Raw genomic sequence first — 8,908 nt, 5'->3', positions numbered from 1 at the left:
CTCCTGGTACCATGAGTGCCGAGCTGAGTTATGATTCCAAACGACTGACAAATGCTTTTACGAGCCCCTGTGGTCGGTTACGCTGGTGACTGATTTTGCTCCCCGCCCCACCCCCCCGACACACACACATACACACACAGTTCCATCTCTTTGGCTCTGTTCAGTGTGGGCCACTTAGTGCTTTGCCAGGGGAAACCGTCAAGTGTAATATCACATTTACAACTAAATGGCTTCAATTTATCGTCACTGGTGTAAAAATGCAAAACACCCACTGTTTTCCCTTTAAGCCATGCTGTGTGCTCTTTTGCAGAAGGCTGTTTCTCCTGTGAAGAGTAGACACTGAGCCAAGGTACGGGGAACTTACAACAGCAGATGGTAAAAACCAGGTATGATCACAGAGTGATGAATGATATCATGACACTCATCCCTGGTTTTGATGAAGCTGTCTTTTGTTTCCACGAAACATCTGTTCTTACCAAAACTTGCTTACCAGTTCTCCTTACCAGAACTTGCTTTTTCCACATTTGTTGAGAAATTGCATAGCTCAAGAAAGGAGGTATTCACTCTGTAAAAATGATTAGGAATAAGAATGTTTTTCTTTTTTTCTTTTTCTTTTTTTTCCCCTTTGGCTTTGCAAAGCATACTAGGATTTATGTGGGACACTTCTTTATTTCCTGAGATAGTTGCTGAAAAGGACCGGCTGCCTTAAACCAAACTGACCACAGGATGTCACCAGTGTTCCATGAAAATTCTACTGAAAGGGCATTTACCTGGTAATGCAAAACCTGTTTCTTAAAGAAGTAAGGTCGAAGCTCATATATACGGTCACTCCTACAATTTCAAGTAAAATCCAATTTTCCATGGATGGGCTCAGCTTCATCACGTAAAATCAGAGCAGATCTGAACTGAGGTTGTCCTTGAAGAAGAGGTGCCACATACAGGTAAAGCCACTAAACTTAACAGCCCAGAGCTGCTATTTAATTGCCCCTAAAGAAAAGTCACCCTGAGGTGAAGTTAATAACCAATACCAGATCTGACTTTTTTTCACTTTAATTTTCTTTGAAAGCTTCATGCTCAAGCAATGTGGTAACCAATATCTAACAGAATCATATGCTGCTCAAATACCTTCTTTGCACTTGGATATTCAGTAAATCCCCAAACAAGAATCTAAAAGAGCCCAGAAAAAAAATTTTTTTGGAAAGAGATGTGAATAGACATCTAAACTTATTAAGGGAAGAAATTTAAAAATAAAAATTAGTTAAATAATGAGCCAAGACTTCTCTGGTGCTGAGACAAGGGTGACACAGCCATGGTACAAAAAGGCAGTGATGGATAAGGTGTTTAAGGGACCAGCTCCAGAGGAGAGCACAGTGGCAAGCCAAGGATCCATCGGTCACTGAAAATTATGGAGACAAAGTGTGAGACTGCATTTGTGAAACATTTCTTCTGTCTCTTCATGAACTGATAGGTCACAGAGTTCTCTATGAAAGACATATAGATGACTGGGGGTGGTGGGCTGAGCCAGCCAAAGACCAAGGCAATTTTCCAGCTTCCTTTCTGGCCCGGATATACCTGGTTCAAGAGGATTCCTGTTGGTTTATGTTAGCAAAACTTTGTGAGTTGAGTCAACTAGTCTATTATTACCCTTATCAATTTAACTAGTGGTGTCAAATTCCTCGCCTTTGCTTGATTGTAATGTATCTAGCCACTGGGGGTCTATTCTTTACAAGAAAAACAGTAAGAGAGCCCACATGGCTTTGTTTTAGGAGCGGTGTATCAAGAGTTCTTTCATTTGTATATCTGTTTTTTAATTGAATGTAAACGATGCTTTTATCAGTATGGAGGCTGTTATGTGCTGAATTGAGTTCTTCCAACCCCAAATTCATGTGTTATATTTCTGACCCTTGATGCTTCAGAAGGTGACTATATTTAGAGATCGGGTCTTGAAAAAGGTACTTAAATTAAAATGAGGTCAAATGGGTGTACCTAAATCCAATACGACCGGTGTCCTTTTAAGAGGAGATCGAGACACAGACACACACACAGAGGGAGGACCCTGTGAGGACACGGCCTTCTACAAGGCAAGAACGGCGGCCTCAGAAGAAACCAACCCTTCTGACACCTTGATCTCAGACTTACAGCCTCTGGATTTGTGAGGAAGTAAACTTCTGTTATTCAAGCCACCCAGTCTGTAGTAATTTGTCCTATCAGCCCTAGAAAACTAATATAGAGGCTAAAATATATCAGCTTGCTAATACTTGTTATTTAGTACTAATCACAGGTTCCTTGGTTATATGCTTAAATGCCACTTCTAGCTTAATAAAAATGGCTGTCACCAACTGAGGATTTGGGAGGTGCTGTGTTTTCTTCGGGATATTTCCATATGTCAACGAATGTATGTAAACCATCGAGGCAACTGTCTGAAGTTGTTACGCGCCCTTTCCAGAAGAGAGAACTGAGATGACTAATCCTGCCCTTTCAGACTCCAGGGCCCACACTCAGCCTCAACACAAAATAGGCCATCTCGCAAACCACGAGGAGGGAGGGTCACAAAAAGGGAGATTGGTAGAAAAGAGGTCGTAGCATTTTCTTTAGGTCCTCTCTTTTACCCATGAATTTCTGACAAAATATTTTAAACTCATGTGGGTAAATTTTGAATAGAATACACTTGCTCTTGGGAAACAGAATCAAGCTGAATGTCCACTCTTTTAGCCAGGGCATCGCCTTTTTCTTTCCTTCCTTCCTTCCTTCCTTCCTTCCTTCCTTCCTTCCTTCCTTCCTTCCTTCCTTTATTTATTATTATTATTATTTTTTTTTTTTATGGCACCTGCATATCCACTGGTGGAACCTTCCAAATTACCTAACACCACCAATTCCCCTGTAGATTGCATTAAAAAGGCCAGGCTGGACAGGAGTGAACACAGCAGAGTCAACATTTGGTGAGTAGGGTGGGTGACTGGACACTAGCCTAGTTGTTGGTAAATCCTTGATTCACACGAAATCACAAAATTATGGGGCTGGATGGGCCTTATAAATCCTCTGGCCCATGTAATTCCTGGCTCTGGTACAGCACTCATCTCAGCTTAGACCAATTCTATGTGGGCTGTGGGTGTGGATGTGAGTCCCTTCTGCCGCAGTAAACGGGATTCCCCACAGTGCGCTCGGGGCTCACTCTACACAGCGAATCCTAGTGCCTGAGAAGCCAAGAGTGGCGCCCTCCTCCGCAGGCGGTCTGGAGCTTGTAACTTGCCCGAGTTTGTCCAGCTGCTGACTGGACCAGCAGAGAGGCTGGCCTGTCTCATGGTCTAGTGTACTTCCTACTGTAACACACTGCCTCATACAAATATCTGGGCTTATTATTTAAATAATAAAAAAAAGACAAGCTGGTAGATAATTATTCTCACCACAAGGATGTTGCTACTCTAAGAACGGATGCACTGTGGCGGCTGCTTTAAATAAGAAGCCCTGTGTCTTGCAGAATGACTGACTTTACAGAATTTCAATTTACAACTCTTTAAGACTCGCCAGTTTTGTAAAGTGAACGCACACACAAGGATTCAGAACACACCAAGCTGGCTACGTAGTCACATCCCAGAGAATGGGCTTGGGGTGTTGCAGGCGTCACTGCTCTCTGATGCGAGAGAGTGTTGTGTGCAGCGAACTCTGCGTTCAGCGTCCCACGTGCATTACACCTCATCACAACCTGGCGATGTAAGAACAGTGATTGTCCCCGTTGTAGAGGTCAAGACACCGACGTCCAGCCAGGTCAGATAAGTTGCTCGAGGCCAGGGCCCTCGCTGATCCAAACCACTATGAGCTTCACAAGGAAGCGGGGACATCGGCTTGAATCTGAACTTGAAATTAAAACAAATAACAGCAGCTAGATATTCACTGACTCACAAATAAAGAAAACACATCGACCTTTGAAATTGTTGAATAACTAGAAACTAGTTTCAAATTTGCTTTTGGCACAGTTTTGAGAGGTGGGTCAAGAGGAATATAAGGTTTCGTTTTAAGTCACCTGCTGCATTTTCAAGGCGATACCATCAGGCTGATGTGGGAGGAAACAGATATAAAGGAGATATAATTTAAATATTTTATAAGTAATTCATGTATAAGCAAAATATAAAGAAATCCATATAATTTTGATAATTGTAGAGTATTAAAAACATCACATTTCAGGGATTAAGAAAAATATTCAGGTCAGTATTTCTTCAACTCAACCATTTAATTACATGTCTTTTTCAAACTGCCCTACTATACCCTCAGAGGATATGTGTGAGTGTTCTATGCCATGTCTTTTTTATAATAATAATAAGCAAAAAGTAAATACGATTCGGTGTTTAAGTAAGCTTTTCTCTTTTCTTGGGCCACCCGAGCCTTCGTTTTGCTTAATTAATCTGTTCGTTGCTGGAGCATACCACCTCTCTGCAATGCTTTGGGGTACTTAGATTTCCTGGTGTACAAAAGAATGGCTCATGTGGTTTGATGCTGGATTGTATGGTTTGAAGTGGCTCTGTGTGCAGTCATTCTAGAAACATTCTTCCTCCTACCAGTGTGTGATAAGGGACTTGAGCTGTCAGTGGCTTCTGCCTGTTGTGAGCGTCCACGGTGTATTACTTCCCGTGCTGGATTCACCGGTTTAGAGAAAGCAAACAATTCATAAAAATCACAAAGCACAATGCAAGGTACCCCGCTGGATGTTTATTTGGTTCCTTTTTGCAGTGACCTGCCGCTGTGTTTGGTAGTTAACTTCTGTGACTAAATATTTAAGTCTAGTAACTTGCTTGGTTTTCCATGTTGTTCTTAATGCACAGAACAGCTACCACTCAATGAACCTTTCCTCTCTTCCTTCAGCTGTGTGTGCATGTGTGCGCATTTGTGTGTATGTGTGTGCGTGTCTACGTTTCCCTTCATGGCTGCCCCTCATCAGCACATTCCTGGCCATCCCCTGGTAGGAGAATCATGGGACTAGGGTGGGGTAGAGGTTGAGGCGGGGCACAGGCAGGGGTGATGGCCTATCTTTGATGCCTTTTCCAGAGCCATTCTCTGACTAATGAGCAGAGGACACTAATGAAGAGCGAGGCTGTGTCTCTCTTTTTTCAGAGACTGAGCCCATTACCCTCTTGGTCCCCACTAGCCTGCGGGCACCGGCCTGCTTCCCAAGTGGGTGACTTCTGGCTCACTGTGCCACTCCCAGTCCTGGTGCCAGTGGCCGTGAATAACCTCGCTCCTGTGTGTATTTATTTTATTTTGAATTTCTCTACCCTGGTTCTTTCCACCTCCAAACCCCACCCCCTGCTCACCGGCCCCATGTGGTGATGTTTCTTGAAATGTTAGATTCTTTCTTCCTGTGTCCCCCCTTCAGTTCTGGAAGCATTTTGTTTCTGTACGGCTTTGTGAAGTTGGTGCTGAGTCCAGATCCTTGGGGCTTTAAAGTTGAATTAATTATTAAACAGGAAGGGAGCAGAACTTTCAGCAGGCGCCAAGTAACTATACTTAAACTGCAACCTGGCACTGTTTTTCCCACCCTTGCGCTGTGGTTTGCTGAAGGCAACTGGAGATTTTTATTCTAGTTTTAATCAAGCATTTCTGTAAGTTTTCAGGCAGTTAAGATTTGGCAGCAAAGGTCTGGGCAGTCAGTCTTCATCACCTCCTGACCAGTTGGGCCAAAAATAAAAAAATAAAAAAATAAATCAGAAGTACTTCCCTAGCTCATAAATCAGTCTGAATGTGTCCACTCCCACGTCACCTTTCCTGAGAACAGGGTGAGCTTTACTCTCAAATATATATGTGTCTGTATGTATATATAATGTATTTATATCAATTGATTCCTGTTTGTAGAGAAAGGTGCTTTTCGAATAAAATTACGAACGTTGTCTTTGCTGCCTTGTGATCGTTATCATTGTTGCTTTCATTTGAGGGCTAAGTCGATGATATGGAACCTTGTATTTAAACATACTAATGAAGACGCGCCACAGAATTTCTTAATTTCCTGAGTCTAGGCATTGAAATTGCCTTTTCAGAAATTCACACTCACTGGAATTGCCCGGCCCGCTTGGCCCAGACATGGGGTCTGGCCATCCTCTCAGAGCTGCGTGAATGAGGCAGTGGCAGTGTTCCTAGAGAAACCCAAGCCCATATCAAAGGTATCAAAGTAATAGCCTGAAAGGGCCGGCTGCCCCCATGCCGGGCTCCCCATCTGATTTCCACAGGGGCTTCTGGCATGTGGTGGCAGGCCTTTCCCAGTCTCAGCTGACTGGCTTTCCACAGGAAGCTTGATAGGAAGTGTGCTTGGCTCCATTAAGTCTCACCCTGTGGCTGCACAGCGGTGCAGGCTGTTCGGATGGGAGGGACAGAGCTCTATCTGGGTGCGGCTGGGTGGGTAGGCAGGAGCGTGAAGCATCCTCAAGAGGGAAGAGAACAAAGATTTGGTTAAAATTTAGATTCATGCATATAAATTTGGGCAAAATACAGGAAGGCCAACACACAACCTCCCACAGTCTTCCAGTTGGCTCGTGATGAAGTGTGCATGTGAGAACGCTTCAGAACTGAACACGGCACAGCCATCTCGCCCTTTGCAATGTGTTTGGAAACTTTCAGCATATATATCCCTTATAGTCTTAGAGCTTTGTAAAAACAAGGGGTGTTCTGCGAGACTTGCTATTAAAATATGATTTTTAAATGGTTGTTTTCCCTTTAGAGATTAAAAAATGTATCTGAGCTCACATTTTCTATTTTTAAAAATATATGAAAGTGTTTACCTCGTGTGTGTTATCTACATCTTGACTGTTCGATTTCATTCAGCCAATAATTCTAATCACCATAAGCAAAAAAGGGAGGTCTATTTGTTTATTTAAAAAGATTAGTTCGATGAAGCCAGATAGACTTACGCTTCTGAGAATTTAACTGAACTTAACATTTCAACAGTCTCTCCTGTATTTTCCCTGAATCTTCAGCTTTTTCAGTGGCTTACCTCTTCTCACTATATCACCCTCTGACCTCAGTGCTGAGGCTGGTGCGGGGCTCCCATTCTCGGGAGGTCATGCTTGGTCATGTTATTTAAGATTAGATAACGGCCACACTGTAACCATTATGCTTCTAAATTATTTAAAACCCAGATTAAAAATGACACATTCCTCATGACCAATATTTGGAAAATATACTTATTAAATGGACAGCTTGTGTACCATTTTGATCTGTTCTTCACGTCCCATTTTCTTTCCAGAAAATATATTATGAACTGGTTTTAAAATTAAGCGATTAAGATTTCTGCTTTTTGGCTAAGCAAAGATACCTATTTCTTTTTGTTTGAAAATGGGTTGATACTCTCATCTCTCACCCAAGGAGAGTTTGTAATACAAACTTTTCAAAAATACTTCATTTAAAATAAGGTCCTGGGAGCTGGCTTAAATCTTGTACGTTTAGATATTAGAGCACACTTAAAAAGTGCTTTCATTGATTTGGAAAGTACAACTAACCACAATAATAACAGTGTGTAAACAACAATAAATAAATAAAAATAAAAAGAACATAGAGCATATCAGATGCATGTGCATTGCTTTTGCAACACCTTTCCCTCCCCCTTCTGGCTTGAAGGATAGCTCTAAAAATATGATGTGTACCAATTTATAGCTTTCCAAAGATATTCTCCCCTTAGCCGCCAAAAAGACAGTTAGGAAATGTGTGTTTCTGTCTGATGTGTGTCAAATATAAGGAATAGTTACTTAATAAGTCATCACCTGAGCAGTTAGTGGTCACCCTTGCTGACTTGATATTCCAAACTGTCGGTGCCAGGGAGTGTGGGCTTCTCTGCTGTGTGCAAGCTTCCCATTCTTGGGTGACCCAGCCAGCCTGCCAAGACATGGGCCATCTCTGCAGGTGTATGGGCTGCAGCCCTAGGCAAGACTCTCCTTGCCTTCCCCAAAGGTCTCTGAGCCCTTGTGCAGCCCAGATGGTTCCAATTTGAGGCCTACACTCAGTGCTGGAGCTGTATTGAGTTTCTTCCCTGAAACCAACAAAACCTGCTTCAGCATTTTGCTTGGATTAAAATATTTGTCCCTTTTTTTCACAGGGCAGAAGGAGGACTCCTGAAGCCTCCGAAGGAAGGAAATCATTACAGGGCCCTACAGAAGTAGGTCATGTGCTACAGCTGCTCATAGTTTAAGAGGAAGAAACAGGGGACCTCAAACCTGGAACACAACTCTTTCAAAATGCTTGTGAGCAGCCCAAGAAAAACATCCTCCCGAGGCTTATCTAATAACCATGATCTGTAATCGTCTCAATGTGTGCTCACGTTTCCTTCGCCGTTTGCACCTACTTCCCAGAGCTAACGAGATGCTGAAACAGAACACAGACAAATTTAATGAAGGGGATTTAATAGTTTGTGTTAAAGCTAATATGGTCCATTAGGAGCTGTCATTTTTATAAACAATAAAGATATGTTACCCTCTTCTTTGGTGTAAAGCCATTCCATGCAGGACCTGTAAACATTCAGTAATGATCTGTAGAACATGCGTGAAAGACAATTAAGGCGCCACTTGAAAAGTCCGTTTTCCTCACATATTTGGTTTTCTGCTAAATAAATTCATGAAGGTCATATATGTGTAAGCACATGTTTCTGTTCTTTAGTTTATGTTCTAATAACAGAAAAACTACTATTTTGTGGTATTTTCGAGAACGTAAAAATTAACAGTTAATGGTGCCATTTAAAGGCACAATGACAACTTTTAAAAGCTGTAAATAATGAAAGTTTCTAAAAAGCTATTTATTGCAAAAATAGTATGTTCTGCTCTGGTTAGGATATTTTTTGGAATTTATTTTTTAAATGGCAGCCGACACAAGGCTTGAGGAGCTATATACTTTTTGAGATAAACTGAACGTACTTGAGAAAATGAAATATACTTGA

At 42.0% G+C, this 8,908-nt stretch overlaps 1 long non-coding RNA gene across 1 annotated transcript in view; it reads left to right on the top strand.

Moving 5' to 3' along the window:
* The window catches only part of LOC105298735, a 9,828-nt gene extending 1,229 nt beyond the window's left edge, over positions 1 to 8,599 (top strand). Inside the window, exon 2 of the long non-coding RNA XR_896470.1 lies at positions 8,075 to 8,599. This is a non-coding gene — a long non-coding RNA (uncharacterized LOC105298735). The remainder of the gene's footprint in view (positions 1 to 8,074) is intronic.
* The last annotated feature ends 309 nt before the right edge of the window (positions 8,600 to 8,908 follow it).

Source organism: Pteropus vampyrus, unplaced genomic scaffold (genome assembly GCF_000151845.1).
Source record: "Pteropus vampyrus isolate Shadow unplaced genomic scaffold, Pvam_2.0 Scaffold160, whole genome shotgun sequence".
Taxonomy (NCBI): Eukaryota; Metazoa; Chordata; class Mammalia; order Chiroptera; family Pteropodidae; genus Pteropus; species Pteropus vampyrus.
This window is presented reverse-complemented; position numbering and strand designations above follow the sequence as displayed.